Source organism: Oryctolagus cuniculus, chromosome 9, assembly GCF_051225735.1.
Source record: "Oryctolagus cuniculus isolate XC-2025 breed Fujian yellow rabbit chromosome 9, ASM5122573v1, whole genome shotgun sequence".
In the NCBI taxonomy this organism is placed as follows: Eukaryota; Metazoa; Chordata; class Mammalia; order Lagomorpha; family Leporidae; genus Oryctolagus; species Oryctolagus cuniculus.
In genome coordinates this window covers 106,805,738-106,821,088 of record NC_142875.1, presented here as the reverse complement: position 1 = coordinate 106,821,088, position 15,351 = coordinate 106,805,738, and the positions used below count along the sequence as shown (strand labels likewise).

The 15,351-nt window shown below is 47.8% G+C and overlaps 1 protein-coding gene and 1 pseudogene across 10 annotated transcripts in view; one reads left to right on the top strand and one right to left on the bottom strand.

The window, feature by feature from the left end:
- DDX11 (DEAD/H-box helicase 11) overlaps window positions 1-13,444 on the bottom strand; it is a 64,388-nt gene extending 50,944 nt beyond the window's left edge. For 4 of the 10 annotated variants that reach the window (XR_016212979.1, XR_016212980.1, XR_016212981.1 and 1 more), the window contains exon 1: window positions 12,629-13,444. The gene's annotated coding sequence lies outside the window, so the exon portion shown is untranslated. The other 6 variants (XM_089303819.1, XM_089303816.1, XM_089303817.1 and 3 more) reach the window with 6 other exon arrangements.
- LOC149124700 (small nuclear ribonucleoprotein E pseudogene) lies at window positions 139-2,730 on the top strand (annotated as a pseudogene).
- Window positions 13,445-15,351: the final 1,907 nt, after the last annotated feature.

Here is a 15,351-nt window from a genome sequence, read left to right as displayed (position 1 = left end):
CCTGGCTCCTGCCATCGGATCAGCGCGGTGCACCGGCAGCGGCAGCCATTGGAGGTTGAACCAACGGCAAAGGAAGACCTTTCTCTCTGTCTCTCTCTCACTGTCCACTCTGCCTGTCAAAAGAAAAAAAAAATAATAATAATAATGAAACACTTGTTGGCACCAAAGAATACAAGTTCTGGGAATTGGCAGATTATAAAGCCTGAATAAAGTTATTAAGTGAAATAGCAGGAAATAAGACAATCTATATCAAATGTAACCACACACATTTCAATCACACAAAAACAACTGATTGAAATTTTTTAGCTATATTCCCATGGAAAAACTACTAGGCGAGTATAAAAATTGTACAAACTGACATACATTCATAGTAATGAACACAACAACAACGCAACATAAGGCAACAAGACTAATAAAATATAATAAAATGAAAGACACATCTTGTAGACCAGTTAAACCTTCTTGGTGGATGTGTGACACATTAATGACAGATAATAGTACTTTAGCTTTTGAAATACCAGTGGATATAGAGAAAACAAACAGAACCATTACAGTATCATACCCAGGTGAGTCCGGTGTGGTCTTTGTGAGATTCCACCATGGCATACTGTGGTCAGGACCAGAAAGTGCAGAAGGTGATGGTGCAGCCCATCAACCTCATCTTTACATCCTTGCAAAACAGATCTCGCATTCAGGTGTGGCTCTATGAACAAGTGAATATGCAGATAGAAGGCTGTATCATTGGTTTTGATGAACACATGAACCTCCTATTAGATGACGCAAAAGAGATTCATTCTAAAAGTCAAGAAAACAACTGGGCCGGATCATGCTAAAAGGACGTAATTACTTTGTTACAAAGCGTCTCCAACTAGCAATGATGGATGAAGTGAGAAAATACTGAGAAGGCAATGCTATGTTTTTTGGTTTGTTTTTGTAGGTGCCCTTTCATTGCGAGTATAGTTCCAAAACACTTCCTCATGTTGTTTTTATTACCCTTATGTTATTACAAGAAGACAATAAATACAGTGGGAATTAAAAAAAAAATCACAATATCATACCCAGATAGAGGTAGAGGTTTTAAAAGAAATATAATAAACTCAATTACAGTTACGAACCTTATCAACCCTTTATTGAAAACAAGGATATTCGCAGGAAAAATGTGTGAAAAGGCTCCAGAACAACAGTGAGTTAAAATAAAAGATGCAGAGAAGAGACATCCAATGGTGAATAAAAGCAGGAGTGGATTCTATAAACATCCCTCAGAGATACAAAATTCAATACTCTAATCTACCATATCATTTTTATGATGCTACCAAAGTGGAATGAGCCAGACAAAATAATACAATACGACTTTATAGCACATGCACCCTCATTAATGAAGACCTCAAGAAATGGTAGATACTGGAGTAACCAAGGTAACATACAAATACTCCCTATGGATTTTAATAAATACAACACTATACCTTGTATTATTGAAAGAGGAAGCGTAAATGCAACACAAGTTATATACAGCACATTACACAACAGGATGGAAGTTAATGCACAAACACCCCAGAGAATTAGAAACATTACCAGCACCATATACAATACTGGATGTGAGTGCACCAGTACAATTAAGAATACAACCAATAATACAACAGGTGTGCATCAAAATTGACATTGGGATATTCTCCACAGCCTTAAACAAAAGGTGTCCTCAAGTGGAATGACTTATACCTATAAGCCATATAAGACATCAAGAAGGAAAAGGAATTATTGGAGTAGATAGCAATAGGAAGATTAGCACAGGAGAAATAGCAAATGCAAAGGCAATAGAGGACCTAGACCTATGTATAACTAAGATAGAAAATATCAGAGATAAATACAAGGGTTGAAAGCCATCTCCAAATCCCTAATAAATGAAATTTTATATCACGAACAAATCATCTGCTCACAAATCCTAAAGAATTTGAAAGACCAATCAGACTTATATGCAGAAAGATATAAAATTACAGAGCAAAAAATTAGACACTATTTAGAGAGCACGAATGCAGTACAAATATTACAACAAGCATTAACTGACACACGACAATTAATACAGGGAAAGGAGAACACACACACAATTCTGTTAAACCCAAATGAAAGATCTTATTGTAATGAAGTAGAATGTGGGGCCGGCGTGGTGGCGCAGTAGGTTAAACCTCCGCCTGCTGCACTGGCATCCCAGTTCTGGTCCCAGCTGCTCCTCTTCCAATCCAGCTCCCTGCTATGGCCTGAGAAAGCAGTGGAGGATAGCCCAAGTGCTTGGACCCCTGCACCCACATGGGAGACCCGGAAGAAGCACCTGACTCCTGGCTTCAGATCAGCACAGCTCCAGCCATTGCAGTCATTTGGGGAGTGAGCCAATGGACAGAAGACTTTTCTCTGTCTCTCCCTCTCACTGTCTGTAACTCTACCTCTCAAATAAAATCTTTAGAAAAGAAAATGTAGCTGGCGCTGCAGCTCAATAAGCTAATCCTCCACCTGTGGCACTGGCACCCCGGGTTCTAGTCCAGGTCGGGGCACCGGATTCTGTCCCGGTTGCTCCTCTTCCAGGTCAGCTCTCTGCTGTGGCCCAGGAGTGCAGTGAAGGATGGCCCAAGTGCTTGGGCCCTGCACCCGCATGGGAGACCAGGAGGAAGCACCTAGCTCCTGGCTTCGGATCAGCGCGGTGCACCGGCCACAGCGGCCATTGGAGGGTGAACCAACGGTAAAGGAAGACCTTTCTCTCTCTCTCACTGTCCACTCTGCCTGTCCAAAAAAATAAAAAGAAAAAATGTAGAATGTAAGATGTCTATCATTAAATTAATATATACCAACATGTATATGGCTTATAGATCTAGGCTCTTATACAGGAAAATAGGGAATAACTTTATACAACCATTAAAAGGAGGAATAAGAAATGGACAAGTATACCTAATGGAGGCACTAACCCCAATTGCACCCGCGACTTACTTGTATAACCATGACTTAAGTATAATATACACACATCAAAAACTGCCTTAATAGACCCAGGCCTAGATTAATATCAATAGAGAACAATACGTTTGCAGTACGCACTCCCAAACCAGCAAGCATGACACTTCCAGCCTGGGAATGCCACCAGGATAACAAAAGTACCCTGCCCAGCAGATGACCTGGATTATGGGGATTATGCTTATTATCCTGAGGTTTATGGGTATGAGAACCCTGCATCCTCAACCCCATCTACGTCCTCAATTACACCTAAACCCACATCTACACCTCTAACACGCAGCATAAATAGAATAACAAAGGCACTAGAACCAGGATGCGTACTAGTATATAATACACCTGAAATAACATTACACATTACAACTAGGAACTACATGGAACATGCCAATAATCCAGTCATGTAAATCATGTTTTACAATCAAATATATGTGAAGATAATAAAGATAAAACAGACATAAACAAATACTTCAGAAACTAGAAATGCAAATAAAACAATATAGAACTAATAAAACAAGATATCCTTATAAGTAAATATTTAGTATTGTTAAACCAAACTATAGGACTAGTACACAATACAGTACATGTACTAGAAACAGACTCATTAGCTTTTTTTTTTTTTTTTTTTTGACAGGTAGAGTTATAGACAGTGAGAGAGAGAGAGAGAGAAAGGTCTTCCTTCCATTGGTTCACTCCCTAAGTGGCTACTACGGCTAGTGCTGCACTGATCCGAAGCCAGGAGCCAGGTGCTTCCTCCCGGTCTCCCATGCGGGTGCAGGAGCCCAAACACTTGGGTCATCCTCCACTGCCTTCCCAGGCCAAGCAGAGAGCTGGACTGGAAGAGGAGCAACCGGGACTAGAACCCGATGCCCATATGGGATGCCGGCACCGCAGGCGGAGGATTGACCAAGTGAGCCACAGCGCTGGCCCCGACTCAATGGCTTATAAACACAACATACAAAAGTTGTACATGGGCAGATACAGCCTGGAGATTACATTTTGATGTCGTTTGTCTTCATATTCCAGATTTTTGGACCAACATCAAGTAATTCTTCTACTGCACAGTCCTCATAGTAGTGGCAATAATTGCAATAAGAATATTACGTGTGCGAGTACTTATCGGAGGCTTCAGAAGAAACAAGCACTAAAAACACTTAAACCAATGGAAAATAATAAATTAAAATGTATACAAAAACTTAAAGGATACATTAATTTACAGTGTGATAAATGTAGCATAACAGTAGAGGATATCCTAGACAGAGAATTAATAAATGATACTATACCAGATAGGAACATGTATATCAATATTTATGGTCCATCGCACATCTAAGAAACGTCATCTATTTAGATTCTGTACTTTCAAAACTAACACAGTAACATTCATGAAGGCGAAAGTGGAGATATAGCTAAATATATAATCAAATTGCTAACATTTTATTTTCACTCAAATGTTTTTGGAAACTCATGATAAGACCATCAGACTATATGACACATAAAATTTTTAACTAATTACTCTACAGATCATGATAGCATATCAATTATTCCATGTCCAGCACAGAATGATCTACATAAAAGTAAACAGTAAGAATCATAATAAACCCATGGCTAACTCAGTTTTGTAATATGAAAAGGTGCTATAACACCACAAAGCCGTATTTGGAGTATGAAGAAGACATGACCCTACACAATCACACAAAAAACAGATGATTGCTCCAACCAGGAAACACTAGCCTTATTTCCACACTGCATAATAAAAGATCAACTTTCAAGAGATCAGGAACAACATTTAAATACATACACCTACAATTAACACTCCAAGTGATAATGACGGGAAAAATAACACCATACAGAAGATGATACCAAATTTCGATTAGGACTCAGAAATGATGCACAAATAGCATGGCATGACCATGAAATCCCTAACACAAAATATCAAAAACTACTGGGAACCCAAGAAATTATGTGGATAGCAGCTGGACCTAAACTACCATTCTCATACCCATCAACAACGTATTACACAGAAAAATGAAAATAAAAATTAAAGCCTTAATGTCAGTCAACAAAAAAGCCTTTGAAGATGTCAAATATGCATTTCCATTAAGCACCATGATAATGACAGGAAACCAATGGAAATATAGCAATCTAGAAAGAAATAATTTTTGAAAATAGAGAAAATGATACCAGCTTCAGCAATCATGGTGTAACCTGGATTTACAATCAAAAACCATAAAATTTATGGCTTCCAAACAATCCACTTCAACACAACAAGATGGGACAAGTATCTCAACATGCTCCAAACCCTAATATTACCACCTGTGAAACTCCTGGAAGAATACATCACACCAAAAGGCCTTCAATTAACAGAAACCATTACTATTCTAGGACAATGACAATACAGAGCTCACTGGGATATAAACAATGCACAACATATTATACAACAAATCCAATAATCCTACCAGAACATGATTATACGACAATAATGATAGAAGGAAAACCATTACTACGACTATACACACAATGCAGTCATAGAATAAAGAACACAGAATACATCATAGAACATACCTCCCACAACCCGTATTTTTGGGAAAATATGCAAAAAGGAATATGGGAAAGCAGCATGGATCCCAGAAGAGGACCACCGGGGTAACTCAGGATTACTCCTGACGTCTCACGATGTCTCTCGAAGGGACAGACTGTGGGGAATTCCACAGGAGTCCCAAAAAGAGTTACAGAGCACTGCTAGCCCAAAAAGAAAGAAAAAAGCAAATCCAAAATGGAGTTACTTAAGCTAATGCTGCTAAGCAAATCAAAAATGGAGTTACGTAACCTAAGAACTAAGCACCAGGAACTGCCCAGGCCATCTGTCAGAAACAGACACAGGTGCTGAAGCATAAGGACAGGTGCACATTACATCATAAGCAGCAGCCAATCAGCTGGCTACTACATTACTTCACCCACACTACTGCACCACGATTGGTCACACCCAAAAACCAACATCTGATTGGTGACACACAAAAAGGATGGGCCTGTGATTGGTGACACCCTAGGGCATGATCACCGCCCACCTACCCCAGAGGTGGGATAAAAAGCCAGCCTCACAACTGCTCTCCATCCTCTCAGGGAACCATGGCTCATTGCCAGTGATGACCAAGTGTATCCGTCACATCTTGTAGAAACTCTGCTCGCTACTCTGGGGAATCCGGCCTCACCTGCACGTCCTAGCTGTTGCCAGAGCTGATATCGACCCCCCAGGCTACAGCATCAGTGACTTCTCCAACCCTTCACCGTCGCCATCCGTCTTGGGAACTCCGAGTCTACTGCCCATAAGTGACTGTTTTGAGATCCATCTCTCCAAGTGGTAACAGAGACTTTGGACTCTGGACTTTGACTTTTGTGACCATGATACAAACCTTGAGAACGCAGCATTCATATTACACCCTTAACCATGAGTGTTCAGATTGATTATGCATTTTATGCTTTATACTTATTACTATTGCTGGGTATGTTTAGAGATCGTCTTACTCCTAGATGCATAGTATGACCTGTGGACTAATGATGTATTGAGTGGTATTGACTTTCAGATGTGTGCACTGAATATATATAGAGTGGTATTGAACAATAAATTATACTGAAAAGACTATCATGATCCTGTGTGAGTCTTCCCCATGCTCCGACACGTCACATTAGGCTTTTTAAAAAAAAAATTTATTTGAAAGTCAGTTACACAGAGGAGAGGCGCAGAGAGAGAGAGAGAGAGAGAGAGAGGTCTTCCATCCATCGGTTCACTCCCCAAATGGCCGCAATGGCCGGAGCTGCACCGATCTGAAGCCAGGAGCTTCTTCCAGGTCTCCTACATGGGTGCAGGGGCCCAAGGACTTGGGCCACCTTCTACTGCTTTCCCAGGCCACAGCAGAGAGCTGGATCGGAAGAGGAGCAGCTGGGATTAGAAATGGCACCCATATGGGATGCCGGCACTGCAGGCAGAAGTTTTACCTGCTACACCACAGCACAGGCCCCCGCACTAGCCTTGTCAAGCTCTGTGACAAGTGGCACTTGTGAAAACTTGTGACCCTTTAATCTGATTTCTTGATCTATACTGAAATAATCCTTTAAAAATCTGTAAATTAAGACATTTTAAAAATAACACATAGAGCCGGTGCTGTGGCTCAATAGGCTAATCCTCCGCCTTGAGGCGCCAGCACACGGGGTTCTAGTCCCAGTCGGGGCGCCGGATTCTGTCCCAGTTGCCCCTCTTCCAGGCCAGCTCTCTGCTGTGGCCAGGGAGTGCAGTGGAGGATGGCCCTAGTGCTTGGGCCCTGCACCCCATGGGAGACCAGGATAAGTACCTGGCTCCTGCAATCGGATCAGCATGGTGTGCCGGCCGCAGCACATCGGCCGCGGCGGCCATTGGAGGGTGAACCAACAGCAAAAGGGAGACCTTTCTCTCTCTCTCTCTCTCTCTCACTGTCCACTCTGCCTGTCAAAAAAAATAAAATAAAATAAATAATAATAACACATAGAGGGGCCGGCACTGTGGCACAGCGGGTTAACACCCTGGCCTGAAGTGCTGGCATCCCATATGGGCACCAGTTCTAGTGCCGGCTGCTCCTCTTCCAATCCAGCTCTCTGCTATGGCCTGGGATAGCAGCTGAGGATGGCCCAAGTCCTTGGGCCCCTGCACCCACGTGGGAGGCCCAGAAGAAGCTCCTGGATCAGCGCAGCTCCAGCCATTGTGGCCATCTGGGGAGTGAACCAGCAGATGAAAGACCTTTCTCTGTCTCTACCTCTCTAACTGTCTTTCAAATAAATAAAATAAATCTTAAAAAAAAAAACACACATCAAATTTTAACTTTACTTTTAAGCTGCCTTGAATTATTCTTTATATATGGACTCTTATGAAAACATCTGTGTGGGTGACCCTGTGCCTGGCTGTAAGAGTGCCTGCCTAGCCCATGCTGGAGGTTAGGAGGGGGTGGCACAGCACGCCTCCCGGGATGGCCTGACTGCTGGCAGGTGGAAAAAGTCCTGGGCACATTTCCCCCACTCCTGATCCCTGTTGAAGGGCCTTGAAATTACCAATCAGGTAAACAGCTCCCTGGTGTGGCCCAGGCCCATCAGGACCACCTGGAAAGCTACCAGGCCAAGTGACCTCCAAGCTGATTGGAGGAGCATAGTGGCGCCCGTATCAGCTTTATCCTATAGAATCAGTGTTGCCCTGAATTAGCTACGCCCCCTCTGCCTGCCCCTTAAAAGGTGTACTTAATGGTTAATAAACGGATATGTTCACGGAAACTTGTCTCCGGTACTTCTGGTCGAAGAACGCCATCGCCCCACCATCCCATCGCCCCACCATCCCATCGCCCCACCATCCCATCGCCCCACCACCCCGACAGTGTGCGGGCCTCGCAAGACAAGCCCACATTTTTGTTACACATTTATCTCATTTACCTTTACCCAATTTACATTTAGCAGTTACGCCTAGGTGACTTAAGATGCTGATATTACCACACCTATATCTGAATTAAGTTCAAAATTATATTTACATGGAATTTCACGCTTTTTATAGAACTCTAGCTAGAAATCAATGACATAAACCAGAGATTGAAAAATCTACATTAGAGCTGATTACCCCTTGTTATTTTTCATCCGGATCTGTAAGAACCAAGTCACAAAACTTTGGCAAGTTACAAGGCAGTTTTTAAGGCAGTGATCTTTCTAGATTCAAGAGCAATTTCTGAACATACATTGAAAAGGTGTCCCCTTAGAGTAGAGCCTATGCTCAATGGAAGGGACAAGACTCCATAGACAAGGGAGTAAAGGAGACAGAGCAGGGAAAAGAATGTACCTCCCGGGATTATGCATGCGACAGTACATCAGAAAGTGGCCACGAAACAGGAACAGGCAGGAAAGGCCTTTCTTTAGCCAGACCGAGTCTCCCATCCTAACGCCATCACACTCAAACGGAACGGAGACTGTACTGGTGTCTCCTCAGACCTCCAATACCCAGAAGGCACCACCAGAGAACAGGAGTCGACTTATCAGAGGACCTAAGGCCAACTGGTCGGTGAAGAGGTCAAGCCCAACCTCCCAGGTCAGTGGATCAGGACACGGGGCCCTGGAACATTATCAGGGAGCGCCTCCCCTGGGGTCAGAGCACCAACCTGGAAGGATCACAGCAGGATCTTCCCAGGGGTGGTCTCCACATCTGCTGGGGCCTTCGAAATGTTGTACCTGAGCAAGTGCTGACAGAGGAACACCACACACTGATAATCCTGGAATCCTTTACTGCCAGCAGCCAAGAGTGGGCTCATGCCCGAAAGAACTCTCGACCCAGGGCTGGCACTGTGGCGCAGTGGGTTAAAGCCCTGGCCTGAAGTGCCGGCATCCCCTATGGGCACCGGTTTGAGTCCCAGCTGCTCCACTTCCTGTCCGGCTCTCTGCTTTGGCCTGGGAAAGCAGTAGAAGATGGTTCAAGTCCTTGGGCCCCTGCACCCACATGAGACCCAAAAGCAGCTCCAGGCTCCGGATCAGCGCAGCTCCTGCCGTTGCAGCCATCTGGGGAGTGAACCAGCAGATGGAAGACCTCTCTCTACCACTCTCTAACTCTTCCAAATAATAAATTAAAAAAAAAGGTAAAGAAAAAAAAGAACTCGACTCAAAAGCACAAAGCAACAGGGCCTTATAAAGGCAAAAACTGCAAGAAGGGGAGGGGGAATACATAGTTACTAGGGTCAAGCTAACCTAAGGCCTATGCAAAACTAGTATCAATTACAATCTTGACAATAGGCAAATATAATCTTAACATGAATCCAGGTGCAGCCTATCTGCTTTAAGCCTGAGTGATCATGCTAGGGCGTTTCCATGCTATGCCAAGAGGGATACAGGGCACTCTTATTGTACAAGTACTGTTACTGTCCGAGTTTTAGAACATAGTGTCAGACCAGAATCTCACGGTGGGGGGTGCTCTCTCAAGTTGGGGTCTCAGGTGCTCTAAAACGGAGTCCTACTGTCAAGGTGGTACATCAGAGGGATGACCACAAAAAGGGTCACCTGAGAAAAACCAGGACATTCCACACTGACAGGGAGGTCTATAATGGAAACACCATCAAAACATGAAAGACAGGCACTTAAACTCTGAGCACCCCATGTGGTAAACACTTGAGTAATCTAAACTGTACAACACCATAAGGCTGATGGAAATTGATCCTTAAAAAAACTAAATACTTGCTCAAAGCCACAAATAGGAAGAGGAAAACCAGGGATTCAAAACCCAGGTGCACAGGGCTCAGGGTAAGCCAAGCACACGTGACTGCAATAGCAAAGGGTGGGGTCCTGAAATGCCACCTCCTGAGATGAAGAACTGAGGACCCCCCCACACAGATCCCCAGGAAACCAGGATGGAAGCACTGGCAGGGTGCGGCTCCTTGCAGACAAGAACCACAGAGTAGCTCGGCTTTCGAGACAGCTCCAAACACTATGAGTTCCATGCCAGGTGGAGCCGGTGACTGGGTTTTGGCTTACCCTGTGTTAGCCCTCAAAGGACCACTGCAGCCCCTCTGCGTTTTAGCTTCAGCTGCCTCCACGTGAAAATTTTCACACTTCTTAGTTGTTAAGTATAAAGAGAAAAACGTGGTTAGCATCTCCACTCCGGACAGATCGCTGGTCAAGTCTACACACGTGTCAAGCACACAGCCTGCTTCAATCAGCACAGGCCCTGCACCTGCTGCTGCCCCAGTGATGGTATTTAGGACTCAACTCACTTCCTGGGACAACCTTCTCCTTTTATTCGGCTACTTTATCAGCCAAAACCACCGCTTTCCACCGGACACACACATCCCACCCCCCCCTTCAACCACCTGGCTTTAAGTCACTCTTTTATAGGATGCCCTGTTCATGTTTTCCGTAGCTCTCAACACAAACTGAGCATCTTGTAGGCACTTTCCTCCCCCACTGGAACACAAGCTACGTAAAAGGAGGAACCCTGAACCTGCCCCCAGGACTCGGAATTAGGCGCTTCGGCAATTCTTCCAACAGAATTCTGATGCATGAGTTAACTGCCAGCCACAGGCCAGGGCTGTAAGCTCCGCAAACGCGGGCAGAGGTGGTCCCACACAGGCCCCAACAATCTCACGTGGCTGGTATCCGCACTAGCTCTACCTTGTAGATGAAGACATGAAACTCAGAGACGTGCAGCGACTTGCCCAGGGTCACTTGGCAGGAGAACCCAGAATTCAAAGTCTACCTGCCAAAGCCCTTGCACTTTGACTCTTCCTCCCACCAGGGCCGCCTTGGCTACCACACGTTAGACCACCACAAAACACAACCAAAGCCATCATCTCACTTCCCTGCGGCTGGGAAATGGATCTCACTACAGCAGACGCAGGAAGGGCTGGCTCGCATAGAAACCTTGAGAAAGGTTTCGTCACCAAGCGCTATCCAGGACCTAGCAGGTAACCACCGTGGGCCTCTTCGGACGGGCTGTGTCCTGGACAACCACGACCTCCCCAACCCTCCCCACAACCCCCCTCCCTCCTAAGGCACCAGCAGCTCATGAAGCCAGGTCGGCGCTGTGCAAACACCTCGGGTCCGTCTCAGCTCCCAGCGTGTTCTTCAGCCCTCAGTCACCGCCCCTTGTTTACTGGTGGAGCATAAACTCTTGTCCTGGACCAACCTGTACCCCCCTACACCTGTGGAAGGCCCAGCCGGCAACGGGACTCGGGATTTGGAGATGAGGAGGCGACTGAGGTGAGACTCAGTCGTGAGGGCGGGGTCCACGATCCAACGGGACCAGGGGGTTCACACAGAGTGAGGGCACAGCGAGGAGGAAGAGCCGCCGGCAGAGAGAAAACGACCTCCCCCTCCCCTTAAGCCCCCAGGGCAGGGTATTTCATTAGCGGTCTGAGACCGCCCGGTGCCGGCACCTGTGGTGCTGCTACACCCTTCAACCCTGCACACCTGGGAAACCCCACAGCCCCCAGGGACAAGCGCTTCGGCACCTGCCGCTCATCCGGCTCCGCGCAGAGCTCCACCGGGGGAGACGGCCAGGCCAGTGCAGCCCGCCGCCTCACCTCCGCTGTGCCCGGCCCACTCCCGCCTCCACCTTCACACACTTCGCGCCGCTTCCAGCAAGCCGGGCCGACTCCCCTCCACCGCACCCTGCTCTGCCCCGGGACAGCGCCACCAGCCGCATGGTAGGGACCCCGGCTGCACCCCGAAGTGACAATCCCCACGCCTCAACTCCTCCTCTGCCAAAGCGAGAGCAGCGCACACCGACCCCGTCACTACAACTCTACACAAAAGCCCTCAGCTCAACAGAACAGCCAAACACACACCCCGACGCCACTAAGCTTCTGCCTAAACTCATCCGCCCCGCCCCCAGCGGCCGGCCCCGCCCCCGCCGAGGGCTTCTCCCTGTCCATCACGCCCCGGCCCCGCCCCCGCCCAGGGCCTCTGCCCTGTCCATCACGCCCCGGCCCCGCCCACGCCTTCTCCCCTGTCCATCACGCCCCGGCCCCGCCCTCCAGCCGCGAAACCGTTTCCCGCGGCCGGCTCGCCCCGCCCCTCCGCGCCGGTACTCGCACCGCTCCACGCTCCTTCTCGCTGCAGTCCTTCCTCCGTCACCACCCAGCCCTGCACTCACCCTCCTCAACTGCAGCACCGCTTCGCGAGGGCCAGGCCAACGAGAGTCAGCGCGGGGCGTCCCAGAGTTTCAAATCATAGCCGCGCACAGGGAAAAACCAGCCGGGAGTGGAGCGTGCAGCCTGGACACGCCCCCGCGCGTGCGCACTTCAGTATTCGCGGGAAGACGGGGAGGGCGTGGTTTTGGGCGCGCTAAGCGCATTGCGCTTGCGCGGCGGCCTCCGGACCGGGGTTTTCGGGACCCGGGCACGGTCTATTGAGTTGGAGTTGTAGAGGCTGGGGGTCTGCCTCCTAGACTGTAACCTCCCGGCCCTGTGTCCTCCACCCCTCCTGCCAGCGGCAGAGACGAGTGACAGACCTTCCGCCGCTGAGCGGGACAGTCCCCTGACTTGATCCAACTGCTCGGTGCCTTCCGAGCCCCCGAGCGCCCAGTGCCGAGCCTCTGCCAGGCCGCAGAGTGTAAGGCCCTCGACCCGCGCTGCTCACTGCGGCCAGGGGCTGCGGGAGCCCCCAGTCGGGACGCGGCGCGAGGGTCGGCGGCGGCCCCGCCCGGGACACCACACAACACCTGCATCCCCTTGCGCTCGGGCTCTCCCGAGTCCCGCGGGGGGCGAGCTAGGTAGCCTTTGGCCTTTCCGAGCGCAGCGGTTCGTGCCCGCGCGACTGCCCGGCTGGGAACCCTGAGGCGGCTCCCGGGAGAGGAGCTTGGGTCACAAGCAGTGACTGGGGTCACTGGAGAGAGGCAAGGAACAAATACGAGGGCGCTTCTAAAAGTTCGCAGAAAGTAGAATTATATGATATTTAATTATGGTGCAAAAAAAATTTTTGCAGTCCATGCAAGCTTTTACATAATACGCCTTTTCTATGAACTTTTTGAAGATTCCTCACACCCTCCAGGGTCTTGGACTGCGGCCCACAGAAGTCCTGAAAGGGCCTAGTTTTACCTTGAAAATCCACGTAGCTGTTTTACTCCGTGCTGCTGTTTAGCAAACGAATAATGGTTTGCAGTAACTGTTGTCCAGTGAACTGACACACCTAGAAGATAAACTAGCTTCTCCCCTATTGCTTCAAATTCTCCCCTCCTTTCTCCCCACACACGCCTGGGGTGAAGTCCTGCAGTTTAAGGAGCACTAGAGGAACAGAAGGCAATAAGATATGAAGGGGGGTGTGGCGCTGTGGTATGAGAGGTAAAGCCACCAACTTGCAGTGCCGGCATCCCCTATGGGTATGGTTCTAGGACACCTGCCTAATTCAGTCCCGGCTGCTCCTCTTCCAATCCAGCTCTCTGCTATGGCCTGGGAAAGCAATGGAAGATGGCCCAAGTCCTTGGGCCCTGCACCCACATGGGAGACCCGGAAGAAGCTCCTGGCTTCAGTTAGCGCAGCTCCAGCCTTTGCCCATCTAGGAGATGGAGGCCTGCCTCTCTGTAATTCTGCCTTTCAAATAAATAAATCTTTAAAAAAAGAGAAAGCTGGTTGGGGTGTGTGTTAGTAAAATGGCGCATTCTTATCTATGGCGCAATCTACACTCCAGATATCATCCTAGGCTCTAGCCCCCACCGCCATTGCTGGAAGCCAGGTGACCACGTGGCCCAACCACCGGTGTCAGCTCCACCCCCATCCTAATGAGATTCGCTGCTCCTACCTCCCTGCCCGCCCCCCCCCCCCGATAAAATTTTAAAAGGACCTGTTCCTGAGTTGTGACCCCTCTGTCTCTCCCTCTCTTACACTCTCCTCCTTCTTCGCCCCTTCCCCACCAATAAACCCTTTCCCCTACTCCAGTGTTTGGTCTGTTTTGTGGTGGTCTTACAGTGTGTGTTTTATAACACAGCTTTAAATAGCTACCTGGTAAATTTAGGCTTCATACAATGAGAAATCTACAAGTCACTGAGATGTTTTGGAATGAAGGAGTGGATTGCAAAAGCAGCATCTTGGACATACTAAGCTCAAAGCACTGTGAGTGAAACCGATTTGCTTACTAATATTTCTGAAGTTAATAAGCTGTGTGGGTTCTTGCCATGAATTCAGGGAAGAATTCTGAATACTAGCTCAAGTAGACCAGGCAGCACATTTAAATTTCTAAGCTTTTTATTCAGTGAGAGAAATGCATAGGAGAGTGGGGGCTCTGTCTAAAGCTAAAGGGGAAGTCTGGATCTATACCAAGCCAAAAGCCATGTGCAGCAAGCGCTTGGTTAACAGCAGCTACTATGGGGCCAGCGCTGTGGCGAAGCAGGTTAACACCCTGGCCTGCAGCGCTGGCATCCTATTTGAGCGCCGGTTCGAGACCCGGCTGCTCCATTTCCTATCCAGCATCTCTGTGATGGCCTGGGAAAGCAGAAGATGGCCCAAGTCCTTGGGCCCCTGCACCCATGTGGGAGACCCAGAAGAAACTCCTTGCTCCTAGCTTAGGATGGGCACAGCTCCAGCCATTGAGGCCATCTGGGGAGTGAACCAGCAGATGGAAGACCTCGCTCTTTCTCTGCCTCTCCTCTAACTCTGACTTTCAAATAAATAAATTTAAAAAAGCAGCTACTAGCAGCTTATCATGGGCAGCAAAGTGAAGGCAGAAAGCGCAGGCGGCCCAAAGCCATGAGCCCCGAAAGCGCAGGGCAACAAAGATCCATAATGCAGACAGGGCTAAAGAGCGAGGAGGAAGGCCAACCCACCATGTTGCAAGCCTTTTATCCACTTTCAAAGGGGCGTGGTTAATTAGTCTGGCAGATGA